Here is an 18,899-nt window from a genome sequence, read left to right as displayed (position 1 = left end):
ACTAGTGAGCTTCACCTCTCCCCGTGAGATGCTGAAGGAAGGTACTCTTACTCATGGTGAATGGCTAACAGGTGGAATAAGACAGTGATGTTTGCTCTCCTCCAATGACTTCCTGTTTATGAAATACTAAATAAATAACCAAAGTCTTTTTTTTTGTCTTTTTCTTCTGAGCATTTAATGTGGTGGTTTTCAAGCTGATTGCTGTCTTTTGTGGAAAGATTGATATTTAGTAGTACGAAGAGAGTGCAAGAAATTATACCAAACTGTCTTTTTTTTTTTTTTTTTTTTTTTTTGCTTCCATTGACCCTGATTGCCTTTACAGATATGGCACTAGCATTTTAGCTGGTAAAGGAGAGGAAGCAAACTCTTTTAAAGGAAATTAATGCAATTTTATTCTCCTCTATGGATACTCTTTTGTTTGTTTGGATGTAGGGAGGAATAAGTGTAATAGGAATGTTCTTTTACTTCCAAGATGAAAGCTAATAGTCAGTGCCACTGCAACAGAGACATGTAAGGTTAAAGAGACAAATCATACCATTATTCAGCAAAATATTCTCTGATTAAAACAACTGGTTTCAAACATTGGACTTGCCAAATGTCAGCAAAACCCAGCCAGGTGACTTGAAACAGTCTCATTTTAATGAGCCCTTTTTAAAGAGCTCTGCCAATTTGTGTCAGGTATATATTTACTAGTTTATGCTGGCAAATGTAGATTTCCAGGCCTTTAGATTAGCAAAGACTATTTATTTATTTATTTTCTGTGTGTGTGTGATTTGGAGGCAATAAGAGCACTGAAAATCAAGAAGTGAATTTTTACAGAACAGAGCTGGTGAAAAGAAATGTCTTTGGTTTTAACCTCTGCCTTTCTCCTTACTAAAAACCTGCTGACACTCTCACCATCACAGCACACAAGTTTGGCAGCTGATTTTCACAACCAGTAGAAGCATGTCTCATACAAAATTTAACACCTTGCTAAGCTAGTCAAGTACAAAATCATGTTGGTTACATGACTTCATGTCATTTGTTAGCTCTTGATATTTCACTGCAATATATCAGTTTAGTCATAATCTGTATAAATTGCATGTGCAGGCAGAGCATCCTGTAGATTCCTTTCCAAAAATGATGAGCTACCAGAATGAACTCAAGACAGCAGGAAAACGATGCAATAATTTTGCCTGTGCTGGCAGATTTTGCTGCTTCAAACACAGAGATGGAGAGAAAGAGACAAAGATCTCTTCTAGGACAAAGAAAAGCTTCCTAATCCCTCTTCTCTCACACCTAACCTCCACCAAAACCCTGCTAGCTCCCCCCAGCTTTTCTCAAATGTCTGATGTGCCTTAAGATGGCTTTGAGGAGCTGATAGATAATTATGTAATACCAAAGTGAACATTTATTCATAAGCTGCAGTGGACTTACATAATGCATCTTTTCCCCTGCCAAATGTTTTTCCCCCTAGGATTAATATTGTTATTGATTGCATTAAAGGAATTAATTATTTCTACTTTTTTTTTTTTTTTTAAACACATTAGAATGAATTTGATGTCTGTTCTTGCTTAAGTAACAGTCATTAAATAGGACAACATCTTTTAGCCACTGAATACTCAGCTTTTATTTCAGCCGCATTTTAGGACATATGCCAGGAGTATTCACAGACTTAAGTTAAGCAAATGCTTAAGTATTTTTTCTTGGATGAGAACCACTGATTAGAATTTCAGAGGACTGATGCATTAGGACACTAATACATCACTGGAGAGGAAGATGTAATTGAACAACAGTTATGATGATGTCTAAATTGCCTTTGGATGAGATTCCCCATGTTTTGAATGGGTGTGAAGTAATTAAACTTTAATCTGCTACAGAAATGCAAAAACAAACAAACAAAACACATTTACCAGGTGACTGAATGATATAAATTAATACTAGCATAGTCTAAATATTTTTTTGTGAATAAAGAAATAATTTACTGATAAGAGGCCTCTAGACTAGTATTTGGATCAAGAGCATGCAAGCGGACTGCAAGACATACTAATAAATGCTAATCAATCCATCTCACAAGTGGGTGTTAGTGTTTGGGGAACTTTGCCACAAGATTATCCATCTCCTTTCTGCTATTTTTGGGGGCCCACTGTGATAAACCCTCAGCTTCCAAACTCAGAACCTTAAGAGTTCCAGGATCTTCTAACTTGTCACTTCACTCTGAAACATTAGAAAGAGAAAGATAATGGGAGATGGATGCAGTCTGTGAAATACAGGTATAGAATCAGATTAAATACTTCTTCCTCATTTGGGGAATATTCACAGATGGGCTTGAGGTTCCAACATATTTCCAGCCTTTACAAACTGGTCCTCCAAATTAATTCAGGCTGCCCCTTTTCTGTACATCCCTGAAACTCTTGCTCTTCTTCCAGAGACATCAAAAAGCCCAGATTCAATTCTCACCTTGAACGCTGGCTTTAATGAGCTGCAAGACCACCCTCTTCAAGCCACATTTGCACCTGTCTGAAGGCCCCCAGGAACACTCAATGTGCTCCTAGCTACAAAGAATCACCCCCTTTTATTTTTAGGATACAAGATGTACACCAATATAGATACTCTATATGTCATGTACTGCTATAGGTGTAGTTGTCAATACAGAAAAAATATCATTAGACATTTTAAGCCTGGCTTTGTTTTTCTGATAGAATCCTGACTTTTCAGAGGTGAAGCCCTTCAGGTTATGTTCCAATGGGCCTTTTGTTCGCTGAATTCAGTTGTCAATTCTGGCCCGTGGCTGAGGGATTTGGTTTTGCTCTTCACTGAAGCGCTGTTTTTTAAGGTTGCTTCGTTTCAGATTTGACTGTTCCATGCAAAAACACCTCAGGAAGTTATATTTCTTATTCTTTCTGTCTAAATTTCTGCTTATGAATCTTAATGTCATTGACCTAAAACTTTTATCACAAAAGAACGATTTTGCTTAAGTAATTGATGAATTAGGATTTTAATATATAGAAACTTATATATATATAATAATATATAAATCAGGGTTTTAATATATAGAAGCAAATACATTAGCTACATTAAGACCCATGCTTTTTGCATGTACTCCTTCATGTATCCTTCCAGTTAGTGCCATTTTACAAGCAGTCAAGTTTTAGAAGTATGAGCTTCACCCAGTTCTCCATAATACAGGCTGTATTAGGTCAGTCATACAGGACTGGTACCTGCTATCCTGGCCCAAACCAAAAGAGAATATTTAATCTAAATAATTGCAAAGATATTTTATTTCCATTCTATCCAAATACTTACCTGCGGACTATTGGAAAAATATTCATCTTTTGTTCATTTATCTTAATTACACACATTCAAGTAAGCATTGATAGCCTGTTTTCTTTCTTTATTTCTGCCTGCCTCTCTCACCATCAGTGTAAGTAAAAGAGGAGAATTAGAAGTCGAATCTGAAGATTTCAGATTTTATCTCATCAACAGTGAATTTGATGGAAAATGTCCTCTTGACTTCAAAGAATATTGAATTGTGCTCTGTTATATAAAATGTCTGCGATAAATCTGGGAAATTAACCTACTTACACTTAACACCCTGTTCAATATATTAATCACTCATTGAGAAAGTATAAAAGCACCATCACTATTATATATCTTTATTAAAGTGGTTGGGAACAGCATCTTTGATCATAACTTAACCAAAGCAGTAAAAAAATTCTTGTCTAAAAATAACCAGTCTCCTAATACAGATCCTGGGTGCCTGCAATTTTGACTCCCTCACCTTCAGTCCAGTTAATAGCCAAGTTATTAGCCAAGATTTTCTTCTTAGTCATTTAACTAAGCATCAGTTTTGTGTAAACAGGACATGCCATTCATTAATCCTGCAGTAACAGCTAGTGTGTAACCTTAGGTTTCTCCGTGATGTATGAACATTTGACAAAGATTAACTATGACAATTAAAGCAGCTTCCTTCATCAAAATAGAATGGTTGCAAAGAGCTGTTTCACTATTGTATAGCTATCAATCAAGCAGCTGAATGTGAGCTAATAAAAAAGTCTCTTTCTGCTGCCTACAGCGAGAGAGAATAATAGTTGAGAAAGGGCAGGAATGGGAACACCTGGAGTAGATAATTGCATGCTGCTTACTGGACTCTGGCTCTATTTTGAAGCTTGATACAGTAATAAGGAATAATGCAACAACTGTATAGTCTAGGGGAAAGCAGGATCAGTAGGGCAGATTATTTTCCCTTCTTCCAAGTCCATTTGCTAAATCTTTGTATTTTGAACTGCACTGAAACATCCTCAGAACTAGAGATGCAGCAGGAAGCTAGTCAGAACTGCTGAATGCCTTGCTCTTTGTGCCTTGGTCCTAGTTTTGAATCCTTCTCTAAAGGTTGCAGAGAAAATAATAATAATAAACTTCTTCAACAAAATATGCATTTAGGCAGTGCATCCATGATTGCTGAGTCTCTTTTCTTGGAACAGGTTCCAGTTTATAACCAGCACAGGTTGTCTGCCCATGATAGCGGTGACCGCACTCTGTGGAAGGACTTGAGGACCTGTTTTAAGATTTCTCTGAAAGAAGTCATGGGTTATCTTGAGGAAAGTAGGATAACACTAGAGCAGGTGAACGCATCCAATTTGCTTTGGTCAGAAGTTAGGAGATAGCTGGGACAAACCAATCCATAAGGTTAGAAGCATTCCTGGATGCACAGCATGTCCTTGAGGATCAGGGACAGTTCAGTTGACCCAGTGTGCTTTTAGGAATCTGACACAGTTCTCTGGGGAACTCTTTTCCACATAAAGGTGACAACAAAAAATATCCCAACTGTTTCAGAGAAGACAACTCTGTGGATTTTAATTAAAATCCACATCAGTAACTCACCAAGAATCACTGTCATGCTCTCTGAATTGTGGTCCTGGCAAAGAAGGATGTTGTAGCCCTGAGTACGATTCACCCAAATTGTGTAAGAGTTTTCCCACAGAGATTTCACAGACTTTCATTTAAGGTACAGTGGGATGTGTGACTATTCTAGGGACCTGAAGAAAAGAAAGGATATCACAAGGACGTGTTATCATGGATCATCTGTAATAACTGACCCAATATAAGGCAAGCATAGGAAGTAGCACACAATTAGCAGTATTTTAAGTTGGCCAAGTATGGGGTTATAAGGGAGCAGAGCACTGCTGGATTTTGCAGGAGAGCTTACTTCAGGGTGAGTTACTTCCCCTGACAGGACAAGAGCATAAACCTTTACTGTTTTTGTTTGTTTGTTTGTTTGTTTTTGTTTTTTGTCACTCAAGCTTTACCTACTATTCCTACAGCCATTGTTACAGTGTCTTTGAGCTCCAAGAGTCCAGAGGGAAAGATATAGGCCTCTCTCAATGCAGAGATATTTGGAACAGCTGAGTTGTTGGGGGAGAGGAGGGTAAGACCTCCACCACTCCACCTGTCAGCACATACAGTTCTTATTTCTTCCCTAAAATGTTCTAGGACTTTCCAGGCAATTCTTATGTTGGCTTGCTTCCTATCTGTAGGTTTTCTCTGATCGGTATCAGTGCTGCAACACACTATACATGCTGTTTTGTTAGGCTCAGACCCTCTGTATGATGCTGCATACCCTATAAATTTTAAATTTAAGCAATTAGAGACACTTTCTTCATTGGATTAGTGGAGAATAAAATGAAATGCTGCTGACAAATTTGTTGGCTCTCCTGTAGGCAAGGCAAGCAGAAAGGAGAAAAAAATAGGTGGGGAAAAAAAAAAAAGAGAGGGAGAGAGGAGAGAAAAAAATAAAAGCAAACAAAAGGGATGTTCACTAGCCTTTCATGAAAGCAAATAGCAGAGTATTTGGCATGTTGATTGACTCCCTATCAATCTGCTTTCTATGTACCGACCAAATCACTGCAAATATTTGCCTCCTGGTGACAGGCAAACAGCAGGTCAATGCTGAAAAAATGGATTATATTGGCTTTTAACTCAAAATTGAATACCCTTTATTTTCTGGCTGGAAACAAAAAATAGAGAAAGAGTCATGGAGGTCAAACAATAATTATCTCAGTAATTTAAAGAGCTGAGATTGGAGAAAAAGCTTAGGGAGAATCAAGAATATCCTGGGCTGGAAGGGACCCACAAAGATCATCAAGTTCACACTGATTCAAAGCCGGGTTTGTTATGAATGCTAATGCTGGAAGCAGGCATACCTTGATTTTGAGGAAATTTGGTTTGTGCTAGAAAGGCAGGCTCTGCCTCAAGAACAGTTCTGCATAGTCTATCCAGCTAGCTGGGCCCTGATCTTCTACCTATAGTGACTCTTGTTTGGACAGAGAGGATGTATTCCTATGCTGCTGTCCCCTGCACTGTGCTGAATTTCCATAGAGAGTACTAAGGAGCTCTGGGTAGGACAGTGGTACCAAAAAAAAAAAAAAAAAAAAGTGCACCACTCTTGGGATATTTTGTTCTTAAAAGAGAAAGAGAGAGAGAAAGAAGACCTTCACCCCTCTGGGGAGGAACCTTGTCGGCTCTTCCTCTCTCTCTCTTGTTTCTTGAGAATATTAATATTTTAGCACTTCTCATTTACTAGGTAACCTCACTTATATGTATCTGACACACTAGAAACAAAACTTTCCTCAGTGCAACAGGAACAGCTTTAGAGAAGCCTGCTGAAGTCAGAAAGGGAGTTTCACTCCATGATGGGAGATGGATGACACTGGTGAAGAAAAACCATGTGAATAATTCATGCAGCATATTCAGATGCCATGTGATCCTGAACTAGCATGAACACACTATTTGCTTTGCATTCATAATGTTTCATTAACCACTATAGAGATGAGTAAGGCAAAGTCATTAAGTTTAGTGTAATGTTGTTTTAACACTAATTCTTGGTCGTATTACTATGCGAAGACTGTGACTACAAAGGATTTGGGCTGCTTCCATGAGTTTGCTTTCAAAATCACTCCCCACTCAGGGGAATATTTACTGGAGAGCGACTTCATCCTCCCATCTCCCAGCTCATAAAAAGTGCTTGAATCATCTGAGATTTCAGAGCAGAGGGATATCTAAGTTCCTGTAAAAGAGTGCTGACTTGAGAGATCCTTTTCAGGTAAACACTAAGCAACCCTTTCTCATTGCATGCCAGAATTATGTTCAGACTGAATCAAGTTAGAGAGAAAAATAGGCTCCCATTTGTCATTTTTAAAGACATTGGTTGAATTTATTACTGGAAGGTGCAATATGGTAAAGTCTGAACAGCCAAGACTTAGTTGTGGAGTGGAACAGAACATGGCCATGAGGAGTTGAGCCCTCTCAGACTCCAGGGGATTTTGCTAAAGAGAAAGCCTGGATGAGAAATTCTGGCTGAAAAAATATCCAAATCTTGAATAAAAAAATCACCCTGATGTTGATTTATTCATACCCATTATGACTGCTTTTAATGGTGAACATTTTCATCTCGAATCTTGAGACCTTTGTGAGAAATATGTTCGTAAATAACTGTGTTTTCACCTATTCTTGCAGAGCTCATCCCACATTTGCTTAGCTGTTAGCATATCACCCAGGTTTTATATGACTGCTTTAATATTCAGCTGACATAACATCCTTATCACAGGATCCCTTAGTCCCTGTTCTGTCTCTCACTCTGTCTGAAATGAAAGCATTGTTTTGTCTTGTTTTAAAGGGGTACATCACAGAGACTTGCATGAGCTGCAGACTTAGCTGAATTAATTTTCAAGAAATCAGGTGCTGTGTTAAGTAGCACATATTAAGGAGAATCTCTGATTCTTGATGATGGCTGAAGGGTGAAAAGGATACTTATTCATTGAAACCTTATCGAAGACTTTTTCTACCCAGGGTTACACCTGGTATGATGCTCTCCCAACTGTTTTTTTCTTGCTTCCTGTTGGCTGAAGTGCAGAGAAGTTCAATAAGGCTCTTGCTGCCTCTAAGCAATGAACCTGGTGGTTTTAGCTCCAGTCACAGAGGATTATAATTACAGTCACAGAGTCTGTGAATTCAGGCTCTGCGGATGACTCAGCCCAAAGCAAGTTGTCACATGAGCCAACCTTGTAACCTCAGTGGGATGTAAAGTGGACTGGAGCAGGGCCTGGTTATTTTCTCTGTGTACAGTGTGCCATTAAACATGAAAGGTTCCTGAAAAGTCATGCCAGTTCTTGTGATCATTTTGCAGCATTGCTCCAAGATTAACTGTGTAAAACTCACAGCAACTCTGCTAGCAAAAACCATACAGAAATATCTGTGTTTTTCAATAAGTGAAATAAACCATTTGTCCAGGTCCACGCTCAGCTCCGTTTCACCATTAAGTAACATAACTCAAAGCTAGACCAAAGGTTTGAAGGTCTCTGACCTAATTCAGACTTATGATTGTAAGAGAGGAATTCATTCCATGGAGAACACAAAGGGCAAAAAAATGTATAGAAAGCAGAGAAACATGGGCAACACACGAGCCAAGGAAAGCTGCTAGCTCTCATGTAGTGCATTTCATCCCCAGAGATCTCAGAGCTTAATAAGAGAAAGCAACACCATTAACCACATTTTACAGATGGAAAAACTGTAGCTATAATTTAATGTCAGCAAGTATTCTTGAAAGGTGGGGACAATCCCAGGATAGCTTTGTCCCTTGACTGAAGGAAAATTTCCAGCATGCCATTTTGTCACAGATCTCAGAAACTTATATTCACCGTAATTTTATTTTAATGAACTATGATGCCCAGCAGGCATCGCTTGTCCCATTCTCATCATTTCCCAAGCAAGCTGGGAAATCACAAGAGACAGAAGGAGCTATTGAAGTGCGGGACCTGCAACTCAGATTGGTGGTTTTCTTTTTTTCTGCCTGTCTCCCCTTAAAACATTAATGAGTGAGACAAGGGAGACATGTGAAGCTGTGACCATGAGACTCTACTAACTTTTTTTATTTTTATTTTTTCCCCTCAGGAATTACTATCACCCAAATACATGAGACAAAATACAGAGTGGCCAGGATGCTGTTTTGGGCCTTATGACTGCTCCCTCGTTACTGTATGCTGTACACAGTATCCTGTCTTGGATGAAGTTACAATCTGAAGGCAACACTACATTAAGCAAGTGGGTGAGTAAACAAGCAAAACTTGGGTTCCCAGTAGGTGAATAGAATTAAAGCTGTTTAGCATTAACATACAGTCAAGCCTGGATCATAAATGGGAATCAATAGGAAACAGGAATCAATAGTGAACAGGAAAAGGAGAGAGCAAAGGGCTCAGTCTGAATCTTGCTCAAGTCAGTGGAAACTAGGTCATGTCCAGGGAGTGGTGATGGAGGAAGGGAAAAGGCAATGTCACCACCTCAGGGACACTTAAACAGAAATCTGGGCTGTGTCTAAGTCACAGGAACAGAGCAACAGGCTGGGGAGAATGTGGGGGCAGAAATGTACAGAATTTACTGGAGCAGATAGTCCCGATAAACTTTTTAGAAATAGGTAACCAAATACTTCAGCACCTCATGTCTTTGTGTAAACATTTGGGTCTCTCCTTGCTGAACTCACATGGTTGCAAGTATGTGATCAGTATAGAGGTGATGTCCAAGCTGCCAAGAGAACTGCTGCCTACTTGCATCATCAGATTTCAAGACTATCTTTGTGGCCTTCCTGCCAACATTTATATCAGCCAAGAATCTGCCTCAGAAAAATATCATTGCTTCTATTCCTGAACTTTAGTTTTTGGAATCACTTAGGTGGGAGCACGGGTAGTTTATTACGTCTTTTGCGATATCTTTGGGCCCAGCTATCTCCCATCTGAAGTCAACAGTAAATTTACATAAATTTAAGAACTGTACTCAGGTAACATGCACATCTGCTTTGGAATGCCATAAACATTATTTTCAGCTGCATTAGATCCTTTTTAAAAAAAAAAGAAAGAAAGAAAGAAAGAAAGGAAAGAAAATAAAACAATATAGGAGAACTAGGTCATGTTGAATCTAAAGCAATTGACCTTTGTTTTTATGTACTTGAGTGCCTCATGCACTAAAAGTAGAGGCAGTGAGCTGCTTTGGTAATAATAAGTTTGTTTTCCTAATTTTGCTCTTGCAGTCATATGAGAAATCTTAATGAAAACCATATGCTAGGACTAACCACAGTTTATTTACATTTAGGAATGGAAAACAGAGATGCATGTCAAACACCTCTTCAAACAATTGTACCATCCAAAATCTGGGGCTTGTTTTATGGAGGGTAGAAAATTCACTGGATGGATTTATATGGTGTATGAGAAGGCAGAACAATGGGTGAAAGGAAAAAATGTAAAATATGGACTGGACAGCACTTTTATGGGAAAAAGACTATGTTGTCTGCTCTTTGCTACCTGGGTTTTCTTCTAATAAGATTATTTGACTGCTTAAGCATTTTAAATATCTGATTTTTTAATCATTATTATTGCTGTGAGCATTGCAACAGGAACAATGCTATATATCCCCAATCATTTCAGCTGGTATTGGACTTTGTAGGCTTAAAATTTGATCAGGAAAAGTGACCTCCATGTAAATTAGAGGAGGGTTCTCTTTCCAAGTACAGTAATTTGGGTGAGTATGATAAATATAATTCATTTCAACTCCGGGGCTCTGAAAGCATTTATTATTAAGCAAATTTTATACCACAGAGAAATTACTGATCAGATGTCCTCCCACCCCAAGGATCTTGTTTGTTGTCCAACATCTCTTGAAGAATTCTTTCTTTGTGACTGTGTCTGAGTGTGCCATAGGAGAGGCAAAAAGCCCTGGAATACTTACTTCCCCTCATAAAGCTGCACTTTCTGCTTATTTTCTTTGCTTATTTCTTGAGGCAGGTGAGCACTTGACTACAGCAATTATTACAGAGAAACTATGCACCAACACTATCTTTAAACTACAGGGGATGCTTTTGCACTAGCAGTGCTTCCTACAGATCCAACAAGACTGGCATATCTGGGATTATGCTTCCTATAAGTGAGGGAAATCTCCATGTTACAGGACTGGTTTACATAAAAGACCTCAAATTAGTATGAAGATACCCAAGCTAGCTATGTATGAATGAACAAGGTGCTGGAAGCAGTCCAGCCATAAAAGCATAAATCTAAGCACAAACACCAATACTTTTATGTGTTTATTTGGAAGAACTTTTACTTAGGTAATGAAATTTTGCCATTGTGAAAACAGTGGAAGAATTCTTTCCCCACTGAGGTGTTTGGTAAAAACTCCCATCAGTTTCATTATATAAGAACAGCAGATGTGATTTACGTGGTACATCCACCTACTCCAGTCTCTTGGTTCCAGCAGTGGCCAATAGCAGATGCGTCTTGGAAAATATAAAACAAGATGTCTGTATGATGATACCCTCCTAAAATACTCTCCCAGCCTCCAGGAAATTGTGGTCGAGAGACTTCCTGTGCCAGAGGTATATTTCTGCATTTAATAGTCCTCCATGGGTTTGTCAACAGTGCCAGGGTTTAATCCCTAAGTAGACATGGAACGTATTCTCACATGGGTATTTTGAGACTTATAAGTATACAGTACATTCAGTTGACAGTAATAAGAAGTTAGACCCCTTTGGGGACTCTACTTTCTATTACCTACAAACAAAAAGAGGACAAAACTCAAAAAAAATAAAAATAAAACAAATTTGATCACATCAGTCATGCATGGGTGGATGTGGAGGTTTCAGAAGCAGCAATAACAATCAGGTTGACATGTGGCTGGTTCTGCCTGTCTGATTGTGTTGTGCTCTTGCCAGTCACTGTTAGGGCTATCACATATTGTATTGCACAAACATGACTACAATGGACCAAGGAGGTGTTTCTAAGATGGGAGCCATAAGTGAATGAGACAGATGGTCAGAAATGCCCAAAGGAAAGCAACACATACGTCCTAGCTTTTACCTGGAGTCAGCAAGAGCTGGAATGAGGTGAGAATAGTGAAAAATCATTCTGGGAAGGAGCACTGTGATCTCTCTGAAATGTTAATATTTAACTTAATAACTGAGGAAGGTTGGAATTTTAAACAAATCATTTTTTAAAGCCAACCACAAGGTCAGAAAGAAAGTTGTTTGTTCATGAGGGAACACAAAATTAGCAATAGCAAAAAAGTAATGAAAATTAGGAAGGGAGCAGCAGGGAAGAATAAAACATACAAAGGTGAGTACAAGAATAATAAGTGTTTGACTGCAGAATTTTGGATTTTCTCTAACATCTGTTTCTGAATGAGACCATTCTTTGAAAGCAATTCATTCAGGATGGGTAAAACAGTTATTGTAAGACTTACTTTTCTTTCTCTTCTTTTCAGTGCTAGTCTTCACTCATTGAGGTCTTCCTATCTACCCTCTTTCTCTTAATTTTTAAGAATTATTTGAACTATTACAATTACTAAAATTATTATATTCACTGATGAGTTAACAAGGTAGTTGATCTTGTTATACGTTGTACAGTTGTTCAGATAGTTGAGCAGGCCTCCTCAGGGATAAGAATAGCCTTCTTTTTCCATTCTTGCTATGTGTTATTTACAATGCTCCCATCAGAATGCTTCAGAATCATGCATCATAATGCATGTCACTAAAAATGCAGATGCTGAGATTATCCTGATCTTATAGCTGAAGAGATGTAAGACATAGGACTGTTCAATGAAGATCAATACATCCAAGGGGAAACTTGTAATGAGTAGTGAGGGCTAATTAAAAAAATATATATATTATTTTGTGAGGAGGAGGGGAAAATATTTAGCCTCTAACACAACTGGATTTTCAGAAAGTTGGTTCACAGATAATATAAGAAGTTCAGAAACAATCCACTGTCCATATGCTATATGAGTATCTCTAGGAAAATAAACTCGTGTAACAAAAACAAGATCATAGGCATACAGTTGTCTCTTATGGGCTCTTTATCTGTCTGAGATTTTGATCTTCTTACCCACAAACTTTACTTTCTGCTCATGTCTCATTTTCCAGCAGCCAGGGGTGATTTGTAGGCTGTTACTATAAGAGGGAGGCCATTTCTCCAACAACATGTTGGCGTGTGAATATGAAACAGACAATTATTCCCCACTTTCCCATGTCATGTTTTGTTTCTATAAAATGAAATCTACCCATTTGGAACTTCTACTTAGATTAAGAAGCTGACAACTATTTCAACCTTTTTAAATATTAGAAAAGACCTGGCTTATTAAATAATTGCAACTACTCCTACTGTTTTTAATGATCTTTGAATCAAGCTGTAATTTTGGATCAAGATGAAAAGCCTGATATCTAGCTGGGAAGATATGAAATTTCTTGCAGAGCAAAATGAAGATTCTTCATTTCTACCTCTGAGGGGATGTTCAGATATGAACACTTGAAATTGAAAGACATTTTTAAATGTAATGGGTAAGGAAGTAAGAAAAAAGGATGTAATTAATGTCAATCAACATTGCTCTGTGGAAAAGAGGTCTTGTCACACAAAACTTAATTTGTTCTTTGACAAGATTGCAGGACTGGATGATAAAGGTATCTCTGAAATTGTAATACTCTTAGAACAAGATATTGATACAGCCAGTCCTGCCTTGGGGTATGAGATAGAATGGTTCATCCCTTGTATTTTCCCCAGCTGTACTTTCTATTAATCTATGATGTTATATATATATATATATATATATATATATATATATTTGGATGTGTTTGAAATAGAATTACCACAAAGTTTCATTAAATATCAAAACTAATCAAAAATACAATATATGGACAAAGAAGTGGCTGACAAGTCTTAGAACATACCTACCAATACAAAATCATTAGCAAAAGGTGTAGCTCTCATGTAGATATCCTGGAAGTGATTCTGCTTTGGGGCTACACTGTTATACATATTTCATCAAGGAGTAGCAGGCAAGTATGAAGTAATTTTTGAGTATGGATGAAGACTGGCAGTCTGCTAACTAAAGATAAGGGCAGAAGAGTGATATAGAGGGCTCTAACATCATTTGGTTATCTAGCCTATTTAAATGACTTCAAGATACCCAGCAGAAAAAGGGTATGCTGCAACATCATGGAAAACAGGGATTCTGGAAAAAAATAAATAAATAAATAAATAAATAAATAAATAAATAAATAAATAAATTTTAGGAGTCATATGCAGGGAATGAATTAATGTAACTGCTTGAAAAAGTGATCTGATCTTGGGAAGTTTCTTTAAGAAGGGTTTACTCAGATGCCTTTGGAATTATGTAGGTTACATCCAAAGGTGATTTGGACAGAAGAACAAATTACTTCTTGAAATCTATCTCTCCTTTTCTATGAATCTTGGCTTCTATAAACACAAGAGAGAACAGAAAACAGGAAATTACTTTAGAATTTGTAAGGTCAATATTTGTAGTATGGTGAATTTAATCTTGCAATATATTTTACACAGAAAGCAGATTTTTGCTGTGCAATAGAACCCTGAACTAAACCTCTCTTCTCCTGCAGATTCAGATCACATAGCAAAAAAAATTTTACAGAAGTACAATTTCGAGCCTCAGTAGCAAATAGGAAGTCCTACCTACAGGGGAAGATCTCAAAGGAGTATTTTCTACAGTTAAAATATAGTATGCAGTGGAAGTCTCCTTAATCTGGAAAAGTATATCAACCCAGACATAGTCAAGTGAGAAATGATAATGTTTGCTTATGCGTCAGAGTTAATTAATCACCTAATGAACCATCCAGAGACATGGTGATCTCTCTACTCCTTGAGGTCTCCAAATCGAATTACGAGCCTAATACTGACTTACTGAGCAATGCTAAGACCTTTGGCATACCTCTCAGTGGGAAGACTTGGCTAGTACACTCTTCTGGCCATAAAATGTGGATCTCATACAAATCTTTTGAGCATAAGTTCCCAGCATTGATTCACTCATGTTTCACAATCAGATCCCTCAGCCCCCATTTGCATTCCAGACCCTCTCAGGTCAGGGGAAGCAGGGCATGGAGAAGCCCAGAGCATGACACTCCATGGTGGAGGCAGTGCAATGCTTTTATGGCATTGGTTTCTAGATATCTTCTTGGGAAGAATTTGATCTTCCTGTAAATCACTGACTTATGCAAAGCACTTGAGTACTTCGGTGCAACCAGTTGAGATGGCTAAAAAATGTCTTTTTTTTTTTTTTTTTTTCCCCCCCGCCATCAAAAAAAAAAAAAAAAAAAAAAAAAAGAGAGAGGGAGAAAGAAAGAAAGACAAATTTGAAAAGCCAAAAAAGAGTTTGGATTCAAATGAGGAAAAACTGAATATTTTTCACTTTCTTCTGAAAACTAAATAAAATAAAATATGAGCTCTAGAAATATTTTTATGGAGAAGAAAATAAGATATTTCTCATAAAAATTCATTCAAAATCCAAAATAAAATAACTAAGAGCATAATCTTTCAAAAATCCCAAGTGAATAATGAATTATGTTAGAAATACAGTAAAAACAAGACTATTTTCTCTTTTTCTCCATGTGTATGGATGTATATAAAGGAAGAAATGCATACATATTTTATGTGCAAGCTATGCATTCACATCCAAACCAGATATTCTGTGGTGGCCGTATGGACTTTCTCTGGCTTTCTGTAAAGTTCCCAGGGCTTTAGGATCTGTTCAGCAGGTGCAGAAACTACTCTTTAGCCAGAAAAAATTCAGCTGCTATCACTAGTGCATTTGAGAGCAGTGCAGCCTTTTAGTAGCAATGTTAAATGCAATACAGACAGCTACATTGTAATTGCTTCTGTTATGAGAGAGAGCATTATTTCATCTGGAAGCTTTTGGCTTGTGGCTACACTCACTTGCACTTAATCATCCATTTACCTCTGTGACAAGCTACAGCATGCAGCATGAGCCTTCAGATAGCAGGGATCTCAAGCTAAGGTTGTCTTTGGCACCATCTGACAGCATACATACCTGTGGGTCTTTTTTCATTTCAGCCTTGAATGCCAAAGAGAGATAAATTCAGCTACATTATTTCCTGTAGTGGGAAGGGTATTTCACTATGCTGCTACCTCCTCCCATGTAGCCTCACATGTGCTCAGAAATGCAACAGATTCTACAGAAGTTTAAAGATTTGTCTTCTGAAAATGTCATTTTGAAGCTGCGAAATCAGCCATGCTCAAAATGAAAAGCACGCTCAATGATATGGAAAGAAAATTTCTAATGGAAGCTAGAATTTCTTCTTTATGCCATTTCTTATGACCTCAGGAAATGCTGACCTCCAGCATCTGTCCATTTTGACTGACAAATAAGTGGTCAGTTTGGATAAAAACAAAGATCAGAACTAATAAATGTGTTGGCAGGAACATCCATGGAAACTAGTTTATTTAAGAAAGAATTTAAAAACATTTGCCAAGGGGGAATTTTAAATATATTGTCCTCAAACGCATGCACTAAGATATCTGGATTCGATTCAACCAAATAATGAACAGATACATATTGTATCACTTAAGTGAGCAGTCACAGCAATGAAATTTTGATTGCACATTATTCTCAAAATGGTTATAAAGTGATCTACCAAGCAGAGGTGATTCACATGAATAAATCTGAGAATTCAGCACATTGATCCTAAGAATGAAAAAAAAAAAAAAAAAAATGTTGTGAAAAGTGATTTTGTTGTTGTTCTGTAGCAATATTACTTCAGATTACTTCAGCTAATGAATTCATTTCTTAGTCTTCAGTGGATAGACTCCAGTGTAATGGAAGATATTCAAGACTTTGCAGATCTTCAGAGAGTTTTCATTTTTTTGCCATCACCGCAACTGATCTCCTTTGGATATTTACAAAACTTACAGCCAATGAAGGCTCAGACATAACTGGTCTGTCCACAGCGTGGCCAGCCAGATTTGGTTTTGACAGTTGTCTCAAATATTTGTAATGACAAAAAAGATCCTTAAGTCAACATATTTACCACAGTTTCTCTTCATTAATTCCCATATGGTTGAACAGAAGGCAGGACAATTGGTTCACCTGGTGCAAAGGCAGAGCAAGATGATTTATTCTTTGGATATGAGAGGGAGTTTTGCTTGTGCTGCTGCCAAGCTCTTTCCCAGTCACAATTTGGCTGTACCTGGATATCAAAACCTCACAGCTTCAAATGGGCCTGGTAGTGATCTGTAAGGAAATAGGACAAAACTGAGAATGGCCATCACTGGTTGCCCTATTCAGCAGTCACTGGTTCTTCAGCTGATTGCAGCTCCTCATGCTTGAGACACTACTGTACCTCTGGGCATTGCCCCAGGGAAGGCCAGGAGTGAGTGAACTTAGGCTGCAAAGAGCAAAAGGTGCAAAAATATTTCTTGGTGCCTCAGAGACTTCTTGATCTTTTTTTCTTTTTTCTTTTTTTTTCCTTTATTCCCACTGGCTCTGACCCTATTTTTGTCTTCTTGTTTGGACAGAAAGAATTAACAGAGCTTTATGCCTCCCATCTTTTCATTTTCTTTACTTTTTCCAATCCTTTCCTGTATTATCTGTAGATTTGAGCACCCACAGAGTTGTGGCATCCTCAGCAAGTTCTACAACATATCACCCAACTGTTCCACACCTGCCAGCTTTCCTCCAATTTTCAGCTTCTCTTCCCCCATCTTCTTAGGGGATCAGAGCAGGCATCTGCTCACCTCACTGTGCTACAGTCATCACACAAGCAGTGCCCAGTGGTGGTTACAGCAAAGTCTGCTCTAATTAGCAAAGGTAAACAAGGACTTGTCGCACTTGTGCACTGCAGTGTGAAGATGGGCAAGGCCAAGTTATATCCAAGAAAACACACAACCATTTTTTGGAGTGGTAGCCAAGATCATTATGTTAACTGCCAAGAACTGGGGAGCATTGAAACCCCACTGTTTTTCTCTGTCTGTATGAGGAACATTGGTTTTGACCTGCCTTTTCTAATATAAACATAACTCTTAGTGCGTATCATAAAAATGCACACACAAAAAGAACCGCTTCGCTGCCCATTCGTCCCATGCTGGGAAGAAACAAATTGAATAAACAAATGGCATATGTTAGTCACATTGCTTCATGCACTGCTGGAATGTGTTCAGATGCTCTGGTGTCTTCTATTAGGATCGCTGTAGAATTAAATATATACATGTTTTTTTAGGTTTGTATTGTGATATCTGAAACGAAGTATGAGTTACCTGAATTTGGATAAATGTGTTATCTATTAGAATAAGCACGTATTAGCCTTCATAAAATAAATGTGTGTTGTGAAAACACTCTTTCATCTGGCTAAATTGTAAACAACTGTCTACAGTAAGCTTTGATTTTCGGTAGTATCACTATTCATATTATTTGAGTAACCATAACTTTAAAGTGGCTTTTTTAAGGCAACCTCCTCTGGCACAAATGACACTTATAATATCCTCAAGTGGCTTCACTGAAGTTGGGCAGTCAGATAGCAGCTGACAAGATTGAATGGAAGGGTCTCAGACTGGTCAAAATCTGCAATTAACTTTGTGAGAAAAAAAGTTCCCAATTTCAAAATTATTTTCCTTCTAAAGGATTTGTACCTATTTCACTTTTAAGATTATTTTTTCATTATTCTTGTTCACGGGATTTGACCAAATAGTTTACACAATTATTAAAGGTCAGACTCCAAGTACAACAATAGTATCAAATCAAGTATTTCATTTAAAAGATCGTTTTTTGTTTGTTTATTTCCAGATGTCACTATATACTTTTGCTTAAGATAAAACAAAAATTCTATCCTTTCATTTCAAAACTCTCCAACAGGCATTATGACATTTTGCGAATCTCTCGACCATTTCAGCGGGATTAGGAATGGGACCAGCATTTTTACAGTCAATTTTCCTCAATACGCCCAGTAGTTAAACGATTGTAATCCTCTCTCAAACCAGAAGGTGGCAAGCACTCTTAAATTATGAGCTGCACTGAAACAAGACAGGCTCTCTTCTGATACGATCTCAGCCACCATTGTCCTCTGC

At 37.8% G+C, this 18,899-nt stretch overlaps 1 long non-coding RNA gene across 1 annotated transcript in view; it reads left to right on the top strand.

Moving 5' to 3' along the window:
• LOC118169076 overlaps window positions 1-18,203 on the top strand; it is a 74,065-nt gene extending 55,862 nt beyond the window's left edge. Inside the window, exons 2-3 of the long non-coding RNA XR_004751915.1 lie at window positions 8,929-9,082; window positions 18,056-18,203. This is a non-coding gene — a long non-coding RNA (uncharacterized LOC118169076). The remainder of the gene's footprint in view (window positions 1-8,928; window positions 9,083-18,055) is intronic.
• Window positions 18,204-18,899: the final 696 nt, after the last annotated feature.

Source organism: Oxyura jamaicensis, chromosome 6 (genome assembly GCF_011077185.1).
Source record: "Oxyura jamaicensis isolate SHBP4307 breed ruddy duck chromosome 6, BPBGC_Ojam_1.0, whole genome shotgun sequence".
NCBI classification, from domain to species: Eukaryota; Metazoa; Chordata; class Aves; order Anseriformes; family Anatidae; genus Oxyura; species Oxyura jamaicensis.
The sequence above is the reverse complement of the archived record's forward strand: the minus strand, read 5'-3'. Positions and strand labels throughout refer to the sequence as shown.